This window comes from Oncorhynchus kisutch, linkage group LG19 (assembly GCF_002021735.2).
Source record: "Oncorhynchus kisutch isolate 150728-3 linkage group LG19, Okis_V2, whole genome shotgun sequence".
NCBI classification, from domain to species: domain Eukaryota; kingdom Metazoa; phylum Chordata; class Actinopteri; order Salmoniformes; family Salmonidae; genus Oncorhynchus; species Oncorhynchus kisutch.
In genome coordinates, this window is record NC_034192.2 from 54,310,325 (window position 1) to 54,332,070 (window position 21,746).

Consider the following 21,746-nt stretch of genomic DNA (forward strand, 5'->3'; position numbering starts at 1 on the left):
GCCATAGGGTTTATACCAACAGAGGCCACAGTGGTTATACCAACAGAGGCAACAGTGGTTATACCAACAGGGGCAACAGTGGTTATACCAACAGGGGCAACAGCAGTTATACCAACAGAGGCAACAGTGCTTATACCAACAGAGGCAACAGTGGTTATACCAACAGAGGCAACTGGGTTTATACCTACAGTGGCCATAGGGTTTATACCAACAGAGGCCATAGGGTTTATACCAACAGAGGCCATAGGGTTTATACCAACAGAGGCCACAGTGGTTATACCAACAGAGGCCACAGTGGTTATACCAACAGAGGCAACAGTGGTTATACCAACAGAGGCCACAGTGGTTATACCAACAGAGGCAACAGTGGTTATACCAACAGAGGCAACAGTGGTTATACCAACAGAGGCAACAGGGTTTATACCAACAGAGGCCATAGGGTTTATACCAACAGAGGCAACAGCAGTTATAGCAACAGAGGCAACAGTGGTTATACCAACAGAGGCAACAGGGTTTATACCTACAGAGGCCATAGGGTTTATACCAACAGAGGCAACAGCAGTTATACCAACAGAGGCAACAGGGGTTATACCAACAGAGGCAACAGTGGTTATACCAACAGAGGCAACAGGGTTTATACCAACAGAGGCAACAGGGTTTATACCAACAGAGGCAATAGGGTTTATACCAACAGAGGCAACAGCAGTTATACCAACAGCGGCAATAGGGTTTATACCAACAGAGGCAATAGGGTTTATACCAACAGAGGCAACAGTGGCTATACCAACAGCGGCAATAGGGTTTATACCAACAGAGGCAATAGGGTTTATACCAACAGAGGCAACAACAGTAACAACAGTAATACCAACAGAGGCAACAGTGGTTATACCAACAGAGGCAACAGTGGTTATACCAACAGAGGCAAAAGCAGTTATACCAACAGAGGCAACAGGGGTTATACCAACAGAGGCCATAGGGTTTATACCAACAGAGGCCACAGTGGTTATACCAACAGAGGCAACAGTGGTTATACCAACAGGGGCAACAGCGGTTATACCAACAGGGGCAACAGCAGTTATACCAACAGAGGCAACAGTGCTTATACCAACAGAGGCAACAGTGGTTATACCAACAGAGGCAACTGGGTTTATACCTACAGTGGCCATAGGGTTTATACCAACAGAGGCCATAGGGTTTATACCAACAGAGGCCATAGGGTTTATACCAACAGAGGCCACAGTGGTTATACCAACAGAGGCCACAGTGGTTATACCAACAGAGGCAACAGTGGTTATACCAACAGAGGCAACAGTGGTTATACCAACAGAGGCAACAGTGGTTATACCAACAGAGGCAACAGTGGTTATACCAACAGAGGCAACAGTGGTTATACCAACAGAGGCAACAGTGGTTATACCAACAGAGGCAACAGTGGTTATACCAACAGAGGCAACAGTGGTTATACCAACAGAGGCAACAGTGGTTATACCAACAGAGGCAATAGGGTTTATACCAACAGAGGCAATAGGGTTTATACCAACAGAGGCAACAACAGTAACAACAGTAATACCAACAGAGGCAACAGTGGTTATACCAACAGAAGCAAAAGCAGTTATACCAACAGAGGCAACAGGGGTTATACCAACAGAGGCCATAGGGTTTATACCAACAGAGGCCACAGTGGTTATACCAACAGAGGCAACAGTGGTTATACCAACAGGGGCAACAGTGGTTATACCAACAGGGGCAACAGCAGTTATACCAACAGAGGCAACAGTGCTTATACCAACAGAGGCAACAGTGGTTATACCAACAGAGGCAACTGGGTTTATACCTACAGTGGCCATAGGGTTTATACCAACAGAGGCCATAGGGTTTATACCAACAGAGGCCATAGGGTTTATACCAACAGAGGCCACAGTGGTTATACCAACAGAGGCCACAGTGGTTATACCAACAGAGGCAACAGTGGTTATACCAACAGAGGCCACAGTGGTTATACCAACAGAGGCAACAGTGGTTATACCAACAGAGGCAACAGTGGTTATACCAACAGAGGCAACAGGGTTTATACCAACAGAGGCCATAGGGTTTATACCAACAGAGGCAACAGCAGTTATAGCAACAGAGGCAACAGTGGTTATACCAACAGAGGCAACAGGGTTTATACCTACAGAGGCCATAGGGTTTATACCAACAGAGGCAACAGCAGTTATACCAACAGAGGCAACAGGGGTTATACCAACAGAGGCAACAGTGGTTATACCAACAGAGGCAACAGGGTTTATACCAACAGAGGCAACAGGGTTTATACCAACAGAGGCAATAGGGTTTATACCAACAGAGGCAACAGCAGTTATACCAACAGCGGCAATAGGGTTTATACCAACAGAGGCAATAGGGTTTATACCAACAGAGGCAACAGTGGCTATACCAACAGCGGCAATAGGGTTTATACCAACAGAGGCAATAGGGTTTATACCAACAGAGGCAACAACAGTAACAACAGTAATACCAACAGAGGCAACAGTGGTTATACCAACAGAGGCAACAGTGGTTATACCAACAGAGGCAACAGTGGTTATACCAACAGAGGCAAAAGCAGTTATACCAACAGCGGCAACAGCAGTTATACCAACAGAGGCAACAGCAGTTATACCAACAGAGGCAACAGCAGTTATACCAACAGAGGCAACAGTGCTTATACCAACAGAGGCAACAGGGTTTATACCAACAGAGGCAACAATGGTTATACCAACAGAGGCAACAGCAGTTATACCAACAGAGGCAACAGTGGTTATACCAACAGAGGCAACAGGGTTTATACCTACAGAGGCCATAGGGTTTATACCAACAGAGGCCACAGTGGTTATACCAACAGAGGCAACAGTGGTTATACCAACAGAGGCAACAGTGGTTATACCAACAGAGGCAACAGCAGTTATAGCAACAGAGGCAACAGTGGTTATACCAACAGAGGCAACAGGGTTTATACCTAGAGAGGCCATATGGTTTATACCAAAAGAGGCAACAGCAGTTATACCAACAGAGGCAACAGGGGTTATACCAACAGAGGCAACAGGGGTTATACCAACAGAGGCAACAGCAGTTATACCAACAGAGGCAACAGGGGTTATACCAACAGAGGCAACAGGGTTTATACCAACAGAGGCAACAGGGTTTATACCAACAGAGGCAACAGTGGTTATACCAACAGAGGCAACAGCAGTTATACCAACAGAGGCAACAGGGGTTATACCAACAGAGGCAACAGGGGTTATACCAACAGAGGCAACAGGGTTTATACCAACAGAGGCAACAGGGTTTATACCAACAGAGGCAACAGGGTTTATACCAACAGAGGCAACAGTGGTTATACCAACAGAGGCAACAGCAGTTATACCAACAGGGCAACAGTGGTTATACCAACAGAGGCAACAGGGTTTATACCAACAGAGGGAATTTGCATATGTTCTTTCCTGCTAGTCAGTGAATGAGGATGTTGTTGTGATAAATACAAACTACTGCCTCAGTAATGGCGTCACCCACTCAGCTCGGGATCAAAGATTAAGTGAAAATTGCCCATTCATTTCATTCACAAATGAGCTTCCTGGACTAAAAGTTATTTCCAATGACTCCCCATTACCCTCACAGCTTTAAAAGTCTTGTTTACTAAAGCCACAACATGAAACACAACAACATAAACATGTCTGCAGGATCTTTACTGGTCTCTTCTAAACTCAACTCTGTGATGTGTATTATTAGTTTAACTGTACAGATCCATATTTTCATTTCTAACTTGATTTTTTATTCACTGTCAACTGTACAGTGAAGTGTCTTAAAACACATTGAAATAACACACTATGAACTCTATTCTACTACAACTCGTGCCTGCGACACTACAGTACTGCTTCCATAATGGTACCTTGTCAATCTGACTTTATATAACTAAATAAAAAAATAACATTGTTCACCTGTCAGTGAATTCAGCTGTGACTTCAGTTCTTTCCTCCTGGTCCCACACACAGCCTCTCTCTCTCTTCTCACTGTCTCTCTCTCCCGTAAACACACACACACACAGCCTCTCTCTCTCTTCTCACTGTCTCTCTCTCCCGTAAACACACACACACACACACAGCCTCTCTCTCTCTTCTCACTGTCTCTCTCTCCCGTAAACACACACACACACACAGCCTCTCTCTCTCTTCTCACTGTCTCTCTCTCCCGTAAACACACACACACACACACACACACAGCCTCTCTCTCTCTTCTCACTGTCTCTCTCTCCCGTAAACACACACAGCCTCTCTCTCTCTTCTCACTGTCTCTCTCTCCCGTAAACACACACACACACACAGCCTCTCTCTCTCTTCTCACTGTCTCTCTCTCCCGTAAACACACACACACACACAGCCTCTCTCTCTTCTAACTGTCTCTCTCTCCCGTAAACACACACACACACAGCCTCTCTCTCTCTCTTTCCCTCTGTCTCTCTCTCCTATAAACACACACACAACTTTGCTCTCGCTAATTCCGGCTCTACCACCTGACTTCCTCTCTCTAGTGCTCTGTGATGGGACGGAGGGGCTGACCTATAGGCCAGACACGACTACTAATCCTCTTCTCCTCTTGTCTTCTCCCCTGTCCTCTCGTCTTCTTTAGGGGACAGTAAAGTCAGATCTGTTCTTTGGTACCTTTACATCTCTCTCCTCTTCTCCTCATCTGGGGTGGCAGGGTAACCTAGTGGTTAGAGCGTTGGACTAGTAACCAGAAGGTTGCAAGTTCAAACCCCCGAGCTGACAAGGTACAAATCTGTCGTTCTGCCCCTGAACAGGCAGTTAACCCACTGTTCCTAAGCCGTCATTGAAAATAAGAATTTGTTCTTAACTGACTGTCCCCTCTCTAAACTCCTTTCCAACTCTCCTCTTCCCTCCTCTCATCTCCTTTCCACCTCTCCTCCACTCATCTCATCTCCTTTCCACCTCTGCTCCTCTCATCTCCTTTCCACCGCTCCTCTTCCTTTCCACCTCTCCTCCTCCCTCCACTCATCTCCTTTCCACCTTTCCTCCTCCCTCCACTCCTCTCATTCCCTTTCCACCTCCCCCCCCCTCTCCACTCCTCTCCACCTCTCCTCTTCCCTCCCTCCTCTCTCCTCCTCCCTCCACTCCTCTCATCTCCTTTCGACCTCTCCTCCCTCCACTCTAGAGGTCGACCGATTATGATTTTTCAACGCTGATACCGATACCGATTATTGAAGGACTAAAAAAAGCCGATACTGATTAATCGGCCAATTATTATTATTATTTTTTTTAAATAATGACAATTACAACAATACTGAATGAACACTTATTTCAACTTAATATAATACATCAATAAAATAAATTTAGCCTCAAATGTAACGCACTTCTATGAGTAGTGGGTGCGGAGTCAGGCGCAGGGAACAGAGGGTAAAGGACAATTGTTTTTTATTCCGGCACAGGAAAGCGGTCACGCCAAAACACCAGGCGCATAACAAAGACCGGCCCAAAAACAGGACCCAACCAGTCCGGAGAAAAACAAGAAAATCACACAAACACAAACACGAACAGAGGAAAATAAGCCTGCACAAAAGCAGGCATCACCGGCTTAAATAGCCCAACTAAAACCTAAACAAGAAATAGGTCAAACCAATAAGACAAAACCAACAGAAAAGGGAAAAGGGATCGGTGGCAGCTAGTAGACCGGTGACGACGACCGCCGAGCGCCACCTGAACAGGAAGAGGAGCCACCTTCGATGGGAGTCGTGACATCAAATAAATAATGAAACATGTTCAATTTGGTTTAAATAATGTAAAAAGCAAGTGTTGGAGAAGAAAGTAAAAGTGCAGTATGTGCTATGTAAGAAAGCTAACGTTTAAGTTCCTTGCTCAGAAAATGAGAACATATGAAAGCTGGTGGTTCCTTTTAACATGAGTCTTCAATATTCCCAGGTAATAAGTTTTAGGTTGTAGTTATTATAGGAATTATAGGACTATTTCTCGCTCTACCATTTGTATTTCATATAACTTTGACTATTGAATGTTCTTATAGGCACTTCACTATTGCCAGTGTAACAGTATAACTTCTGTCCCTTTCCTCGCCCCTACCTGGGCTCGAACCAGGAACACATCGACAACAGCTACCCTCGAAGCATCATTACCCATCGCTCCACAACAACTACTCCAAGTCTCAGAGCGAGTGATGTTTGAAACACTATTAGCGCGTACCCCGCTAACTAGCTAGCCATTTCCCATCGGTTACACCAGCCTAATCTTGGCAGTTGATAGGCTTGAAGTCTTAAAACGGCGCAATGCTTGAAGCATTGCGAAGAGCAGCTGGCAAACGCACGAAAGTGCTGTTTGAATGAATGCTTACAAGCCTGCTGCTGCCTACCACCGCTCAGTCAGACTGCTCTATCAAATATCTGTTGCATATACCCTGACTCTGCATGCAATGAACGCAAGAGAAGTGACACAATTTCCCTAGTTAATATTGCCTGGATTTCTTTTAACTAAATATGCAGGTTAAAAATATATACTTCTGTATATTTCTTTGGCTGGATTGGGCTCAGAGCACCGTTCTCAGATTATGCTTTTTCCGCAAAGTTTTTGGGAAATCTGACACAGCGGTTGCATTAAGGAGAAGTCTTTAATTCTGTGAATAACACTTGTATCTTTTATCAATGTTTATTATGAGTATTTCTGCAAAATCACTGGATGTTTTGGAATCAAAACATTACTGCACGTAACGCGCCAATGTAAACTGAGATTTTTGGATATAAATATGCACATTATAGAACAAAACATACATGTTTTGTGTAACATGATGTCCGATGAGTGTCATCTGAGGAAGATCATCAAATGTTAGTGATTCATTTGATCTGTATTTCTGCTTTTTGTGACTCCTATCTTTGGCTGGGAAAATGGCTGTGTTTTTCTGACTTAGCTATTACCTAACATAATCATATGTTGTGCTTTCGCTGTAAAGCATTTTTTAAATCGGACACGATGGGTAGATTCATTTGCTGTATTGGACTTGTTAATGTGTGAAAGTTCCGTATTTCAGAAAAATATTTTTGAATTTTGCGCGCTGCCTTTTCACCGGAATGTTGTCGAGGGGTTCCGCTAGCGGCCTGCCCTAGAAAGGTTAAAGTCTTCTTCTCCAGAACCGCTGGATCGATTGGCACCATATATTCCATGACTCCAGCTCAAACAATATGGCCGCTATGAGCCATTGAGATTGAATTAACGTTTTTTCCTGTTCAACAGCGCCACCATGCGGCCAAACTGAACCATACTTTACAGGTTAGTTAGTATATCCCTGAGCATGTGTGCCAAATGGCATCACTCTGAGTCAAACAGATCAAGCGATATAAACATGTGCCCGTTATAGCGCCACCGTGTGGTCGATATGAATGTGCTTGCATATGTTGAGTCTTGACAGTGTTTGGAGCATGTGTAACAAGTTTTGTTACAATACAAATATCTGTGTCTGATATATATGCCTTTATGAGCCTGACCACACGCATGTGAATGTTTATTGGTCAGTAGTGGCCATGTTGTTTGACATACTAATCTGGAAAATATTGCGTTGTGAAACCTTGGCCCATAGATGTGATATATTAAGTTTTGTGCAGACTGGTCATTCAGTGCCAGAGGATTAGCGATTTAAGTGCGGAATTTACAGGTCCTTAAGCAAATGTATTCCTTGTGAGGAGAGGGACCTAAGTACTGAATTTCATAACTCTATGCTACACGGGGTGAGGGGCCTGAGTTGTTAAAGTTTGTATTTTCAATCGCTTGTGATAGCGTCACAATGTGGCCAGTTGGCATGGTATTGCATGACAGGGTGTGGCCCTTGGCCCTTTACCATCATGCCAGGTTGCATGATGGTAAAGGATTTACCTAGGCCTTACCATGTCATGAGAATGTTCATCTTTTCACCAATATTTGGTGGAACCAGAATAATAATACTAATAATATACGCCAACAAATACAATAGGGTTTCACCCAGCCTTGCTGCTTGAACCCCTAATTACAACGACCTAATATTAGAAACCTCATGAAGCAGTTTTTAAGTAGGGGTGTAATGGGCATTCAAACAACAACAGGTGCCTTGTGCAGCTGCAACTGAGCAGCACCGCAATGATTAACCTGGGTGTGTCTGTGCCCTGTATCAGAGAGTCAAACGAGAGAGAGAAAACAGCTCAACTCAAGTTTGTTTTCCAAGTCACTTCCAAGAAGTGGTACATTCAGTATTAACACCAGTAGGCAGGTCTTTAATCACAGCGACAGACGGGTTTCTCAGCGGGATAAAGGCAGGGCGTCAGAGGAGCACAGCAGTAGAGGATGGCACTCTAGTGAAAGCAGTTTAATCTCCTCACAGTCTCCAAGCAGCACAATACTTTCCCTGGGACTAACACACACACACACGCACACACACACACACACGCACACGCGCACACGTACACGCAAACAAGAACACTATTTAGCGCTAAACAGAGAGTACACAGTGGCAGAATACCTGACCACTGTGACTGCTCAAAAATTAAGGAAATCTTTGACTATGTACAGACTTAGTGAGCATAGCCTTGCTATTGAGAAAGGTCGCCATAGGCAGACCTGGCTCTCAAGAAAAGACAGGCTATGTGCACACTTCCCACAAAATTAGATGGAAACTGTTTATTCCAACAGGTCCCAAACGTGCTCAATGGAATTGAGATCCGGGCTCTTCACTGACCACGGCAATCTGTTTATTTGGTTAATTATTTCACTTGCTTTGGCAATGTTAACATAAGTTTCTCATGCCAATAAAGCCCTTTGAATTGAATTGAAATTGAGAGCGAGACAAAGACAGAGAGAGAGAGAGAGGTTCTCCAATTACATTGAATGAACTACAGGACAAAATACAAACCCTCAAACCCAAAAAGGCCTGTGGTGTTGATGATATCCTCAATGAAATTATAAAGCATACAGACCACGAATTCCAATTGGCTATACTTAAACACTTGAACCTTTTGTGGCTGCAGGGGCAGTATTGAGTAGCTTGGATGAAAAGGTGCCCATTGTAAACGGCCAGCTCCTCAGTCTCAGTTGCTAATATATGCATATTATTATTAGTATTGGATAGAAAACACTCTAAAGTTTCCAAAACTGTCAAAATATTGTCTGTGAGTATAACAGAACTGATATTGCAGGCAAAACCCTGAGGAAAATCAAAGCAGGAAGTGGCTTCTATTTTGAAAACTCCATGTTCCATAGCCTCCCTTTGCTCCATTTAAAGGGATATGAACCAGATTCATTTTCCTATCGCTTCCTCAAGGTGTCCACAGTCTTCAGACATAGTTCCAGGCTTTTATTTTGAAAAAATGAGCCAGAACGATAACATCGCGTCAAGTGGTCACATGAGTTTTGCTCGCGCAACAGAGTTTGGATAGGTATTGCTTTTCCCTCTCCTACTGTGAAAGACATTTGCTGTTGATATATTATCGATTATATATTTTAAAAACAACCTGAGGATTGATTATAAAAAACGTTTGACATGTTTCTGTGGACATTATGGAAACTATTTGGAATTTGTCTGCGTTGTCGTGACCGCTCTTTCCTGTGAATTTCTGAACATAACGCGACAAACAAACGGAGGTATTTTGGATCTAAAATAATCTTTATGGAACAAAAGGAACATTTGTTGTGTAACTGGGAGTCTCGTGAGTGAAAACATCCAAAGATCATCAAAGGTAAACAATTAATTTGATTGATTTTCTGATTTTCGTGACCGAGCTACCTGATGCTAAGTCTACTTAATGTTTTGTCGTGCGATCGATTAATTTATACAAATGCTTGGATTGCTTTCACTGTAAAGCATAATTTCAAAATCTGACATGACAGGTGGATTAACAAAAGGATAAGCTGTATTTTCCTATATTGCACTTGTGATTTCATGAATATAAATATTTATAGTCATATTTATTGTATGTAGCGCTATGCTATTCAGCGGTTGTTGATGACACTTATCTCGATATCGGGATTGCAGCCATAACAAGTTAACATCATCCTTAGCTCTGGCATCTTCCCCAATATTTGGAACCAAGGACTGATCACCCCAATCCACAAAAGTGGAGACTAATTTGACCCAATAACTATTGTGGGATATGCGTCAACAGCAACCTTGGGAAAATCCTCTGCATTAACATTAACAGCAGACTAGTTAATTTCCTCAGTGAAAACAATCTACTGAACAGATGTCAAATTGGCTTTTTACCAAATTACCACGTATTCACCCTGCTTGACACCCTAATTGACAAACAAACAAAACAAAACAAAAGCAAAGTCTTCTCATGCTTTGTTGATTTAAAAAATGATTTTGACTGAATATGGGATGAGGGTCTGCTATACAAAGTGATGAAAAGTGGTGTTGGGGGGTAAACATATGACATTATAAAATCCATGTAAACAAACAACAAGTGTGCGGTAAACTTGGCAAAAAAACACAAATTTCTTACCACAGGGATGTGGGGTGAGACAGGGATGCAGCTTAAAGCCCCACCCTCTTCAACATATATATCAACGAATTGGTGAGGGCACTAGAACAGCAGCACGGCCTCACCATACTAGAATCTGAAGTCAGATGTCTACTGTTTGCTGATTATCTGGCACTACTGTCACCAACCAAGGAGGAGGGCCTACAGCAGCACCTAGACCCTGACAGTAAATCTCAGTAAGACCAAAATAATGGTGTTCCAAAAAAGGCGCAGTTGCTAGGATCACAAATACAAATTCCATCTAGACACCGCTACTCTAAAGCCCACAAAAAAGTATGCATACCTCGGCCTAAACATCAGCGACACAGGTAACTTCCACAAAGCTATGAACGATCTGAGAGACAAGGCATCATCAAAACAAACATAAAAATCGACATACAAATTAGGATCTGGCTAATAATACTTTAATAAGTTATAGAACCCAATGCCATTTATGATTGTGAGGTCTGGGGTCCGCTCACCAACCAAGAAATCACAAAATGGAACAAACACCAAATTGAGACTATGCATGCAGAATTATGTACAATTATCCTCTGGCTACAACGTAAAACACCAAACAATGCATGCAGAGCAGAATTACGCCAATATACTGTCATGACAGGGCCCTCTTTGGATATAGCAAGCACCAACTCTCTCTTCCCCCTACACCCAGGCTCTGTTATCTCAGGTCGTACATTCCTGGAGGAGACTCTCTCCGTCATGCAGTATAGAGAGAGTTAGTTCAGTTCACAGTAGAGAATGAGAACTGAACAATGTCCATGTTTTGGAGAAGTCGTAAACGGTCGGTGGAGAATCTGAGGCTTGTATCTAATTATTGTATAAAATGAACGAGTAAAGATGAAACTATTTGTGAAATTGTGTAATGTGATTTTAAACCGTTAATGTGAGAAAATTGTATTTCTGCTTAAAGTTTCACTAAGTCATTGTGCCGCCCCCATGAGCACAGACATCGATCTGGCATCATGGGACAGCCGCCCCCATGAGCACAGACATTGATCTGGCATCATGGGACAGCCGCCCCCATGAGCACAGACATCGATCTGGCATCATGGGACAGCCGCCCCCATGAGCACAGACATCGATCTGGTATCATGGGACAGCCGCCCCCATGAGCACAGACATCGATCTGGCATCATGGGACAGCCGCCCCCATGAGCACAGACATTGATCTGGCATCATGGGACAGCCGCCCCCATGAGCACAGACATCGATCTGGCATCATGGGACAGCCGCCCCCATGAGCACAGACATCGATCTGGCATCATGGGACAGCCGCCCCATGAGCACAGACATCGATCTGGCATCATGGGACAGCCCTTTTCTGCTGTTCCGAATAAAAAACCCAACTAGAGAAGCCCACTACAGACCATGCATACCTTGATTACCGAGAGGGCTAAGGTTTGAGTAGAGACCATGCGTACCTTCAGTATAAGCTGTTGTAATGGTTGCTAAACTCTGAGACTATCGATACTGACAGAATAAGAGCAAATCTTCGATACCAAGTACTAGTCTGCAGCTAGAATTTATGTCGACTGAATGCGAAGACCGACAACCGCCGAAACATCGATTCTATAAGAACAGAAAACTTTCCAACAGAAAAGGACGATTCCAACAGAGATCACGATGACACACTGAGCGTAAATATATATATTGATTACAATTATTCCCGAATGAGTGAGCATTCATGTGCAAAGGATTACTATTTCAATTATTATAATTATCAACTGTGTAGTGACTTTTGTCTTTCGCGCCCTTCTCAGTCTCGTTGTCTACCAAGTCGCCATACCAGTTTGGCCCACTAGGGCACATCACCTATCATTTCTTTGTAACCATACCTACTATTTGTTTGTTACGCATTTCTGTGGTTATTTAGTTAGTTAGTAAATAAATGATTAAGATTGATGTATGTTTGATTCATAGCAAAGACTGGGTTCGTGCAGGTAACCAACAATTTACGACGCTTGGAATGAGACTAACGTGAGGTAAATAATAATTAATTAATTCGAAGACTGATCAGATATTAAAATATCTGAAAAGTTATATTAGGAAAATTATAACTTTGTAATCTGAAGATTTTACTGAAGACTTCCTAGTTAATTACATTTACATGATTAGTTTAATCACGTAATAATAATTACAGAGGATTGATTTGATAAAATAACAGTCTTCACTTTAATGATGCCAAAGACACGACAACACACTAATTATCAAAATCCAGAAAAGAGCTGTTAGATTGTACAACATTGCAATGTATTGCCCTGGTCACATCCGCAGTCCTCATGCCTCCTATACAACATTGCAATGTATTGCCCCGGTCACATCCGCAGTCCTCATGCCTCCTATACAACATTACAATGTATTGCCCTGCCACATCCGCAGTCCTCATGCCTCCTATACAACATTGCAATGTATTGCCCCGCCCACATCCGCAGTCCTCATGCCTCCTATACAACATTACAATGTATTGCCCTGCCACATCCGCAGTCCTCATGCCTCCTATACAACATTACAATGTATTGCCCCGGTCACATCCGCAGTCCTCATGCCTCCTATACAACATTACAATGTATTGCCCCGGTCACATCTGCAGTCCTCATGCCTCCTATACAACATTACAATGTATTGCCCCGGTCACATCCGCAGTCCTCATGCCTCCTATACAACATTACAATGTATTGCCCCGGTCACATCCGCAGTCCTCATGCCTCCTATACAACATTACAATGTATTGCCCCGGTCACATCCGCAGTCCTCATGCCTCCTATACAACATTACAATGTATTGCCCCGGTCACATCCGCAGTCCTCATGCCTCCTATACAACATTACAATGTATTGCCCCGGTCACATCCGCAGTCCTCATGCCTCCTATACAACATTACAATGTATTGCCCTGCCACATCCGCAGTCCTCATGCCTCCTATACAACATTACAATGTATTGCCCTGCCACATCCGCAGTCCTCATGCCTCCTATACAACATTACAATGTATTGCCCCGGTCACATCCGCAGTCCTCATGCCTCCTATACAACATTGCAATGTATTGCCCCGCCCACATCCGCAGTCCTCATGCCTCCTATACAACATTACAATGTATTGCCCTGCCACATCCGCAGTCCTCATGCCTCCTATACAACATTACAATGTATTGCCCTGCCACATCCGCAGTCCTCATGCCTCCTATACAACATTACAATGTATTGCCCTGGTCACATCCGCAGTCCTCATGCCTCCTATACAACATTGCAATGTATTGCCCTGCCACATCCGCAGTCCTCATGCCTCCTATACAACATTACAATGTATTGCCCCGGTCACATCCGCAGTCCTCATGCCTCCTATACAACATTGCAATGTATTGCCCTGCCACATCCGCAGTCCTCATGCCTCCTATACAACATTGCAATGTATTTCCCTGCCACATCCGCAGTCCTCATGCCTCCTATACAACATTGCAATGTATTTCCCTGCCACATCCGCAGTCCTCATGCCTCCTATACAACATTGCAATGTATTGCCCTGCCACATCCGCAGTCCTCATGCCTCCTATACAACATTGCAATGTATTTCCCTGCCACATCCGCAGTCCTCATGCCTCCTATACAACATTGCAATGTATTGCCCTGTCACATCCGCAGTCCTCATGCCTCCTATACAACATTGCAATGTATTGCCCTGTCACATCCGCAGTCCTCATGCCTCCTTGCAGCATGCCTAAGGCACATTCACGCAGATGAGCAGGGACTTGGGCATCTTTCTTTTGGTGCAGAGTCAGTAGAAAGGCCTCTTTAGTGTCCTACGTTTTCATAACTGTGACTTTAATTGCCTACCGCCTGTAAGCTGTTAGTGTCTTAATGATCATTCCAGAGGTGCATGTTCAATAATAGTTTATGGTTCATTGAACAAGCATGTGACACTGTGTTTAAACACTTTACCATGAAGATCTGTGAAGTTATTTGGATTTGTATGTATTATCTTTGAAAGACAGGGTCCTGAAAAAGGGAAGTTCATTTTTTTGCTGAGTTTATATTTTAAAATACCCTCCTTCCAAATGTATGGCCATATTAGAGACATATTTCGCTCAGATTACACAGACTAACAAAGAACTTGAAAACAAATTCAATTTTGATGAACTCCCATATCTATTGGGTGAAATACCACGAGAAAAAGGAAACCAGTGAGGAACAACACCATTCTAAATACAACTAATATTTATGTTGATTTATTTTCCATTTTCTACTTTAACTATTTGCACATCAATACAACAACACTGTATATATACATAATATGACATTTTAAATGTCTCTATTCCTTTACTGTTTATTTCACTTTATTTTATTGCTTTGGCAATGAAAACATATGTTTCTCATGCCAATAAAGTCCATGGAATTGAATTGAGAGCAGCAGTGTTCTGACAGGGTGGTTAGTGTGTTGATTAACAGGCTGTGTGTACAGACATACACTGTGTACACACACACACACACACACACACACACACACACACACACACACACACACACACACACACACACACACACACACACACACAACAGTCAGCTAGTGGTACTGCTGCTGTGCTGAGAGGAGAGGGACAGCTAGTGGTACTGCTGCTGTGCTGAGAGGAGAGGGACAGCTAGTGGTACTGCTGCTGTGCTGAGAGGAGAGGGACAGCTAGTGGTACTGCTGCTGTGCTGAGAGGAGAGGGACAGCTAGTGGTACTGCTGTTGTGCTGAGAGGAGAGGGACAGCTAGTGGTACTGCTGTTGTGCTGAGAGGAGAGGGACAGCTAGTGGTACTGCTGCTGTGCTGAGAGGAGAGGGACAGCTAGTGGTACTGCTGTTGTGCTGTGCTGAGAGGAGAGGGACAGCTAGTGGTACTGCTGTTGTGCTGAGAGGAGAGGGACAGCTAGTGGTACTGCTGCTGTGCTGAGAGGAGAGGGACAGCTAGTGGTACTGCTGTTGTGCTGAGAGGAGAGGGACAGCTAGTGGTACTGCTGTTGTGCTGAGAGGAGAGGGACAGCTAGTGGTACTGCTGTTGTGCTGAGAGGAGAGGGACAGCTAGTGGTACTGCTGTTGTGCTGAGAGGAGAGGGACAGCTAGTGGTACTGCTGTTGTGCTGAGAGGAGAGGGACAGCTAGTGGTACTGCTGTTGTGCTGAGAGGAGAGGGACAGCTAGTGGTACTGCTGTTGTGCTGAGAGGAGAGGGACAGCTAGTGGTACTGCTGTTGTGCTGAGAGGAGAGGGACAGCTAGTGGTACTGCTGTTGTGCTGAGAGGAGAGGGACAGCTAGTGGTACTGCTGTTGTGCTGAGAGGAGAGGGACAGCTAGTGGTACTGCTGTTGTGCTGAGAGGAGAGGGACAGCTAGTGGTACTGCTGTTGTGCTGAGAGGAGAGGGACAGCTAGTGGTACTGCTGTTGTGCTGAGAGGAGAGGGACAGCTAGTGGTACTGCTGTTGTGCTGAGAGGAGAGGGACAGCTAGTGGTACTGCTGCTGTGCTGAGAGGAGAGGGACAGCTAGTGGTACTGCTGTTGTGCTGAGAGGAGAGGGACAGCTAGTGGTACTGCTGTTGTGCTGAGAGGAGAGGGACAGCTAGTGGTACTGCTGTTGTGCTGAGAGGAGAGGGACAGCTAGTGGTACTGCTGTTGTGCTGAGAGGAGAGGGACAGCTAGTGGTACTGCTGTTGTGCTGAGAGGAGAGGGACAGCTAGTGGTACTGATGCTGTGCTGAGAGGAGAGGAACAGCTAGTGGTACTGCTGCTGTGCTGAGAGGAGAGGGACAGCTAGTGGTATTGATGCTGTGCTGAGAGGAGAGGGACAGCTAGTGGTACTGCTGCTGTGCTGAGAGGAGAGGGACAGCTAGTGGTACTGCTGTTGTGCTGTGCTGAGAGGAGAGGGACAGCTAGTGGTACTGCTGTTGTGCTGAGAGGAGAGGGACAGCTAGTGGTACTGCTGCTGTGCTGAGAGGAGAGGGACAGCTAGTGGTACTGCTGTTGTGCTGAGAGGAGAGGGACAGCTAGTGGTACTGCTGTTGTGCTGAGAGGAGAGGGACAGCTAGTGGTACTGCTGTTGTGCTGAGAGGAGAGGGACAGCTAGTGGTATTGATGCTGTGCTGAGAGGAGAGGGACAGCTAGTGGTACTGCTGTTGTGCTGAGAGGAGAGGGACAGCTAGTGGTACTGCTGCTGTGCTGAGAGGAGAGGGACAGCTAGTGGTATTGATGCTGTGCTGTGCTGAGAGGAGAGGGACAGCTAGTGGTACTGCTGTTGTGCTGAGAGGAGAGGGACAGCTAGTGGTACTGCTGTTGTGCTGAGAGGAGAGGGACAGCTAGTGGTACTGCTGCTGTGCTGAGAGGAGAGGGACAGCTAGTGGTACTGCTGTTGTGCTGAGAGCTTGTAGCGTCATACCCAAGAAGAATCAAGGCTGTAATCGCTGCCAAAGGTGCTTCAACAAAGCACTTAGTCTAGGGTATTGTGTGTAAATTGATGAGGGGGTAAAACTAATACTAAATAATAAAACTAAAGCCTAAATATTAATACTAAAGCCCCTTCCCTCAGCTGTTTATCTTTATGGGGCGGCAGGGTAGCCTAGTGGTTAGAGTGTTGGGCTAGTAACCGGAAGGTTGCAAGTTCAAATCCCCGAGCTGACAAGGTACAAATCTGTCGTTCTGCCCCTGAACAGGAAGTTAACCCACTGTTCCTAGGCCGTCATTGAAAATAAGAATTTGTTCTTAACGGACTTGCCTAGTTAAATAAAGGTAAATAAATAAAAAACAAACAAGTTGTTTTTTTCTGTTCTTTTCTACCCCGAATCCCGGATTGTCCCTTTAATTTCAAGACTAAAGTAACAGTGTATTGAAATTACAAGCTGTGCCTTTAATAAGCTACCTTGCTGGTTAACTTTTTTCCTTCTCATCAAAAGATTTGCAAGAGCAAATAGCTGTCTGAGAGACAGGGAGATATCAACCATGGTCTCTCCTAGCTGTCTCTCCTTAAATCTTCAGGGGAGGCATTTCTGGAGAGAGTGAGGAGTCCAACCAGAGACAGCACGTAGTTCATCACTTGTCACCTGACAGTGTGTGTGTGTGTGTGTGTGTGTGTGTGTTCCATCAATCAGCAGTACTCTCTCAGCCCTCTACTCCCAAAGCTCATTACCTCACCATGACCAGGCTTGTTGTCAGTGAGAACCCCTTCAGCTAGCTATCTATCCAGCCGAGCTACAGGTCAATATATTCAGGTTCTGTCAATCAATAGAAAACATAGCTGTTGTGTGCCTTTTGAGATAGAGAGCGTGCGTGTGCGCGCAAGAGAGAGATAGAGTGCGAAAGAGAGATACAGAGAGCGAGAGAGAGTATTCTGTGAGTGCAGTGTACACATTGTACCCAAACATTAACAGCAGACCACATCACAGTCTGACTCTGAACACTGCAGGGGCACAACAGACCACCTACAGCTGCCAGAGGAGATGGATGGAGCCAAAAACACTAAGGCTGACACACACACACACATACACACACTTCACCAGAGAGTTGTGTTGTTGTAGAGGTCAGGCTCAAATAAACTGCTTTTTTGGACCATCAAAAATACATTAAATGGAACCTATCTGGCAGAAATGCAACGTGTCTACTTTTCTAGCATGATACGCGGACCATTAATATTCTAATGTATAAATGGCCATTTTCCAAGTGCCAATAATGTCAACAGGGCTTCAGGTGATTCGAGTCCACAAAGCTGGAGGGACGTGGGCTGCACTTCGCTTCCTTCATCTATTTGCTCAATAAAACCGGTCGGGAATCCTGTAAAATTGGCAGGTTGACTGAGTACGCCACAAATGAAGTAGGGGATCAGACACATTCCAGGCCCCGGCAGTGAGTTGTGAATATGAGTTAAACAAAGAGAACGGAGTAATCATGTAACTAACTGGTTATAAATTGCAGGTTTAATTTGGCGATATTTTCTGTACACTGGCGATTAGCCTCGGTTGCGATCTATTTCACATTTTATTAACTAGGCTAGATTAATCGGCCCCGTGCATGTTCGACAGGGACGTCGGTATGCGGGTAAAGTTAACTGCAAACACTTCTGAATAGTATGTCAATTAGCCAGTGATCTAACCGGTGTAAAACGTTTTAACGTTTTAAGAAGAACGTAGGTCAAACCTTACGAAAAAAAGATTGCAATCCGAATGCTGCAAATACTGCGTCCAAAATAACAGTTGTGTTTACTTCAGTCATTTTGCAGTGTAACTGCAGTGACAGTGCTGTATAACTGCACTTAAACAAGCTAATTCTGCAATTACTGCGTCCAAAATACCACAGTCGACTGCAGTTACTGCACTTTTACTTCAGTTTCAAAACGGCAATCTTTTTTTGTTAGGGAAAACTAGTAAACATTTGTGGTTGTGGGAGCAGCGTGTATTCTAGCTGCTGCAAGTGCAAGACAAGAAAATACAAATTGGCGCTTACCATATTCTGCATGCAGATTCTTTCTCAGGCAATAGATGTTTCGTGTGGTAGCCAATCAACTGAATAGCTATCAAGTCTGTTGTTTCAAGTTGGCATCTCTCGGGACTTTGCAGAGAAGGCAGATTTTCGCTATGGCCACTGCAGAATGAACCACTGCCGCCTGCTCGTTGTCTCTTTCCCTCTCTGTGATTTGAACTGACTGCGTAGAGGTTAGCGAAGGGGGAGGCATAGAGAGAAGGGAGAGAATCGAACCCGGCCTGTCCTGTGCTGGTGCTACGAGTATAAACTGGAACACTGGCGCCACTTAGTGGCAGAATCAATTCAATTCAAGGGGCTTTATTGGCATGGGAAACATGTGTTAACATTGCCAAAGCAAGTGAGGTAGATAATATACAAAAGTGAAATAAACAATAAAAATTAACAGTAAACATTACACATACAGAAGTTTCAAAACAATAAAGACATTACAAATGTCATATTATATATATACAGTGTTTTAACAATGTACAAATGGTTAAAGGACACAATATAAAATAAATAAGCATAAATATGGGTTGTATTTGCAATGGTGTTTGTTGAATCATTAATTGACAGGCATTTGGGAAAGGATCATCTCTACATACTGTAGCATAGAGCAGGGGTTCCCTAATTCGGTCCCGAATCGCGGCAAAGGTAAGAATCTCTGGATTAAATATCTAATGTTAGCTAAATTTAGTCATTAATAAATTGGCTAAATTTCTTTACATTTACATTTCTGTGAGCTGTCTTGTGTAAGTTTTAAATTGACACAATTCCTGTTAGCAAAGATGTCAGCTAGAGGTGACGTGCAGAAGCTGGCAAGGATTTGTAGTCTTGCATGATGTCTACTTTGATGCTAATTCGCGTTTTCGATTCTGAGAGTAAATAGAGCCAAATATATTGATAAAAGTCACCTTGTCCGAGAGAGTCTACACAAGACACAGCCAGTATTTCTAAAATTCCCGATGGGAAAAATGAATGGTGGAAAAAAACGGTTGGAAGCATTTCCCTGTTTGACCACTAGGGGGTCCACACAATACACAACCTATGGAGATCCTATAGTTCACTATTCTATATGCTTTCTATGTAGTTCTATTACAAAACCTACCAACACACCCAAATAAAGTGGGATAAAGTTCCTAAGATTCTTAACAGTGTTGTTCCCTGGTGTGTGTGTGTGTGTGTGTGTGTGTGTGTGTGTGTGTGTGTGTGTGTGTGTGTGTGTGTGTGTGTGTGTGTGTGTGTGTGTGTGTGTGTGCAGGGCATAGGCTTGGACACTGGGTGGTTCGGAAGACTGGTGACCAGAGGCGAGTAAACAAGGTCAGGAACCCCCCTCCCCTGGTGTTCCTCACTGACACACAAACATACGCACACGCACACACCAGACTAGGCTGGTGGGAGGAACTATAAGAGGACAGGCTCGTTTTAATGAATGGAACAGAGTTAAACATTTGGTTTCCATATGTTTGATGTAGGACCATTCCAGTCCAGTCTTAACAATGAGCCCCTCCTTCTGTAGCTCTTCCCACCAGCCTGCTCTGACACACACACACACACACACACACACACACACACACACACACACACACACACACACACACACACACACACACACACACACACACAGAGTGTAGCTGTGTGTGTTTCATAATGGAGTGTTTCTGGTGAGGGTCAGTTCCAAGTCTGTTCTGAGCAGTCCTACACCCTCATGGTGCTGAACCAAGGCAAGGTCTACAACATTCAGATACGTCACCAAGGCAACATATAACACCTGGACACGTCGCGTGCGTCACAAAATACATTTAGAAATCCACGTTAGTCAATTATTATTCCGTGTTAGCATACACATGCAATTAAACATTGGTCTATCTTTCAGGCACTTTTATCTAAAGGAGATTAGACTTTACAAACAGATCTGGGTGGAGGCTGTAGGGTTTAGTGGCTGTGCAAGGAGAAACCCCACCCACTTGTTGACTTGATGCTTTAACACATCATAAACTAACCAATGGGCCTTTCCATTCTATGCTGCAGCAGTTTCCCAGGAGTGAAGGAGATGATAGACCATACCACACACACACCTCTGCTGCTCATAAACATGGAGAGGACCTGGAGCACAGAGCCAGTGCTGCCTGCTGCACCCTGCACCTCTCTGACCAGAACCAGCAGTGCAGGAGACACAGTGTGTGTGTGTGGTAGGGAGATGCACAATATGACATATGACATAAAGTAGCTTTTATTGTGTAGTATTCAATTCACAGTTGAAGGTTTATTTTTATGTTATAAGGTTAATGTTTGAAGTTGCACATCAAGTTAAATGTAGTGAAGTTGTATACTTTACACTGATCTTGATCTATCATTTTTCAGTTTTGATCATTCAACTCAGAGAATAAAGGTAAAATAAAATAAATGTATGTTTGGACTATTTCCTGTTGAGCCTATCCAGTTTTATAACCCACCCACCCACCCACCCACCCACTAATGCCACTGTTCTCTTCTCTTAATCTTCTCCTTCTTCACATTTCCATTTTCTCCTTCTTCCTCCTCCTTTTCCTCCCACTCCTCTTCTACCTCCCCCTCTTCTTCCTCATCCTCCTCTTCTACCCCCCTTTTTCCTCCTCCTCTTCCTCCCCCTCCTCTTTGACTTCCCCCTCTTCTTCCTCCCCCTCTTCCTACTCCTCATCTACCTCCTCCTCTTTCTCCCCTCCACTTCTA

At 44.2% G+C, this 21,746-nt stretch overlaps 1 protein-coding gene and 1 long non-coding RNA gene across 4 annotated transcripts in view; one reads left to right on the forward strand and one right to left on the reverse strand.

Annotated features, from left to right (window-relative positions):
• Window positions 1-19,264, reverse strand: part of LOC109910201 (NEDD4-binding protein 3-A) — a 57,255-nt gene extending 37,991 nt beyond the window's left edge. Inside the window, exon 1 of one of the 3 annotated variants that reach the window (XM_031797630.1) lies at window positions 19,017-19,264. The gene's annotated coding sequence lies outside the window, so the exon portion shown is untranslated. Of the gene's footprint in view, window positions 1-3,974; window positions 4,076-19,016 lie in introns of those variants that run through there. The other 2 variants (XM_031797632.1, XM_031797631.1) reach the window with 2 other exon arrangements.
• Window positions 19,265-19,604: 340 nt separating this feature from the next.
• On the forward strand, window positions 19,605-21,404 carry LOC109910230 (uncharacterized). The gene is made up of 3 exons (XR_002257847.2): window positions 19,605-19,688; window positions 20,296-20,354; window positions 21,066-21,404. It is a non-coding gene; the product is annotated as an uncharacterized LOC109910230 (long non-coding RNA).
• Window positions 21,405-21,746: the final 342 nt, after the last annotated feature.